Source organism: Crocuta crocuta, unplaced genomic scaffold (genome assembly GCF_008692635.1).
Source record: "Crocuta crocuta isolate KB4526 unplaced genomic scaffold, BGI_CrCroc_1.0 scaffold130, whole genome shotgun sequence".
In the NCBI taxonomy this organism is placed as follows: Eukaryota; Metazoa; Chordata; class Mammalia; order Carnivora; family Hyaenidae; genus Crocuta; species Crocuta crocuta.
In genome coordinates this window covers 7469195-7472715 of record NW_027527920.1, presented here as the reverse complement: position 1 = coordinate 7472715, position 3521 = coordinate 7469195, and the positions used below count along the sequence as shown (strand labels likewise).

General features: G+C 50.9%; 1 long non-coding RNA gene across 1 annotated transcript in view; it reads left to right on the top strand.

The window, feature by feature from the left end:
- LOC144218666 (uncharacterized) overlaps positions 1 to 3521 on the top strand; it is a 68136-nt gene that overhangs the window by 44362 nt on the left and 20253 nt on the right. The window contains exon 2 of the long non-coding RNA XR_013331214.1: positions 201 to 352. This is a non-coding gene — a long non-coding RNA (uncharacterized LOC144218666). The remainder of the gene's footprint in view (positions 1 to 200; positions 353 to 3521) is intronic.

Sequence of the window (3521 nt, the reverse complement as noted above, 5' to 3'; positions counted from 1 at the left end):
TCTAGCTGGGGGTGGGGTGCGGGGGCTGGGGTGGGGAGCACAAAGCAGGAGGGAGGGATTCTTTCTCTTGGGGTTTGGAGGCTCAGGAAAGGAGGGATAGAGGTCCACTGCAGCTCAAGCTGAGCTTCTCTATTGCACATAAACATTTCTGTACCTTTAGTCATTCGACAAACCTTGATTGAGTCCCTCCTTTGTACCAGGCACTGCATTGGGAGCTGGGAATACAGTTGTGAACCAGACAAAGTCCTGCCTGCATGGAGCTTACAGTGTGATGGACAGCTCTGGCGACAGGGACCAATAAAGAAACGTGAAAGATCAAGGGACACCGGTGCTCTGATGGAAACCACAGTGGGTAAGAGGGGTGAGGTGTGTATGGGGGCACTTTATACTGCATGGTGAAGGGAGCCGTGAGCCATTCTAATGGGGTAAGAGTGAATCCCAGAGTTTCACATCCCAGCACTGTCACCGCTGTGAGGCTTTGAACAAGTCACTTGTCTCTGTGCCTCAGTTTACTCATCTGCACCCTCAGGATCATAATAGTATCTACCTGCTACAACCATAGGGTTGTGGAGTGGAGTAAATGAGTTAATATGCCTGAAGGGCTTAGACACTGTCTGGCACATGAGTAAGTGCTGGAAGTGTCTGCTTCTACTGCTTCTAGTTTTCTAGCAAAGAGAACAGCATGGGGGAAGGTCACGGGGTGGGAAAGGGCTTAGAATGTTGTAGGAGGAACAAGAAGGTCAGGAGTGGATGAGGGGAGTGTGGCAAAGGATGAAGTTAGGAAGGCAGGGGTCTGGGTAGCTACCTCTCCATGGCCCGTCATTATCCAGGGTCAGCTTGGCCCCCTTACTGCTCAGAAGCCTACCATGACTCTCCACTACCTCTTTGTGAAATTTCCACCCCCTGGAGTGCTTTTTGAGGATCTCCATATTTTAGCCTCTTCTCTCTCCTCCAGCCTGACTTGCCTGCCTCTCACTCCACCATCTGCTCTGCTCCCTTGGAGCCTCGTATCTCCTCCCAGAAGTGCTTGGTGTCTGCTCACCCAGGCTCTTCCTTTCCCCGGGGAGCCTGGAGCCCAGAGAGGGGTGTGACTAATCTAAGGCCACGCAGCAGAGTAGGGGCCAAGTCTGGAGCCCAGGTTTTGCTAACGGAACCACAGTTTATAGTTTCCTGGGTGGGTCATTTTAACAGATGGTGTGTGTGTCACAATGTGATCTGAGATGAGGAAAGGGCAAGAGGTAGGGAATGAGGAAGGTGGAATCCACTAATGGAAATTCTCTCCCAAAATATTGTGTCTGGGCCCCTTTCATGCTCAGCACACTGTTCCTCAGAAATGGAAGCCATTTGTGAGGCTGGGACACAGGGAGTAGACCGCACTGTCTGCCTTTGCTTGTGTCTATCTAGTCCTTCCCTGGGAGAGCCGGGCATCCCCATCTGCTCTCTGGCTATTGTCCAGGCTCCCGGGTTATGCTAGGGAGCAATGGCAGAGCCCGCCACAGTGGCCTGAAGCAGAGTGCGACTTAGAAACGGGAGACCCCTCACGAAAAATGCCATTAACCACTTGAAAAATCCGTATTGGTCTATTGGGGCTGCCATAACAAAATGCCACAGACTAGGGTCTTAAACAATAGAAATGAATCTTCTCACCATTTGGGAGGCTGAAAGTCCAAGATCAAGGTGCCACGGGGTAGGGGCTCCTCTGTGGCACCTCTCCTGTGGTTTATAGATGGCCTCCCGCTTGCTGCCTCTCACGTGGTCTTTTCTCTGTGGGCACACGTCCCCTGTGTCTCTTGGTGTGTTCAAATTTCCTCTTTTATAAGGATACCAATCAGATCAGATTAGGGACCACAGTGACAGCCTCATTTTAACACAATCACTTATTTATTTTTTCTAAAAAATTTTTTTAATGTTTATTTATTAAAAAAAATTTTTTTTCTGAGAGACAGAGAGAGAGAGAGAGCGTGAGCAAGGGAGGGCCAGAGAGAGAGGGAGACACAGAATCCGAAGACAGACTCCAGGCTCTGTGCTAGCTATCAGCACAGAGCCTGATGTGGGGCTCGAACCCATGAATCGTGAGATCATGACCTGAGCCGAAGTTGGACACTCAACCAACTGAGGCACCCAGGCGCCCCGAATGTTTATTTTTGAGAGAGAGAGAGAGACAGAGAGACAGAGCACGAGCTAGCACAAGAAGGGGAGGGGCAGCGAGAGAGGGAGACATAGAAATCTGAAGCTGGCTCCAGGCTCTGAGCCGTCAGCACAGAACCTAACGCAGGGCTCAAACCCACAAACTGTGAGATCATGACCTGAGCTGAAGTCAGACACTCAACCGACTGAGCCGACCAGGTGCCCCAACACAATCACTTATTTAAAAGCCCTATCTTCAGAGTACCTGGCTGGCTCAGTCAGTAGAGCATGAGACTCTTGATCTCAGCGTCATAAGTTTGAGCCCCATGTGGGGCATGGAGCCTACTTTAAAAAAAAAAAAAAGCGCTATTTTTAAATAGAATGACTTTCTGAGGTGCTGGGGGGGGGGAGGTGTTTGGGATTCAACATATAAGTTTGGGGGGACACAATTTAGCCCATAACGAAACTGAACACCAATCAATGCTTAACCCTGGGCAGGACTGAAAAGACTGAGGACTCCCAGGAGGGAGGCATCAAGACTCGGGCATTCTGGGAAAGTTTCCTGGAAGAGAGACACTTGAAGTTTTGGCCAAAGGACAGAAGTCATTAACAAGGGCCTGGAAACATGCATGATGTGTCCTGGGGAAGACAAGTTATTTCATTGTCTACAGGGATCCTAGGGGCTGGTGGTTGTCCCAGGCGGTGAGAGCAAGAGGGAGTTAAGCTGTGAAAGGCCTGGGAGGGCAGGAGAAGGGCTTGGGTTTGATTCTGTGGAGCCACTGATGGTATTTTGAGCACAAGGGAGCTGGTGGCTGTGCTTTAGGCCAGAATCAGGAACGGACAGATTCATGGTTCTCAAATCTGAGCACGCTTCAGAGTCACCTGGAGGGCTGGTTCAACCAGATTGCTGGACTCAAGTCTTCAGAGTTCCTAATTTAGTGGGTCTGGGGTGGGGCTTGAGAATTTGCATTGCTGACAAGTTCTCAGGGGATCCTGCTAATGCTGTCTGTGTGTCATCATGTGAGAACCCCTGGGAGCTTTGCTAGAGGACCAGAGTGGCGGTGTGGAGTGGGCAGGGAGGGGTATGTTTCATCTCCCAAAGTTTCAGGGACACAAGCAGCGGAAAGTCACGCCCCCACCAACTGCCATACTTTACTGACAGGAAAACTGACCCCATGAAGCTGATGGCTTTAGTAGTGGGTATTCCTGGGCCCTGAGCCTAGAAACTTGGGCGCCTTGAACCTGGCATCTGGCACCTCATGCAGGAAGGCTCCTGGGGCACCTGCTACTGGGTACACCGAGCTAGGGAAAACAGATCTCAAAGAGCTGGGTTTCTCTGAATGTGCTATAGACAGCCAGGCAGCCGGCGGGGAAGCTGGCTAGGGACACCAAGC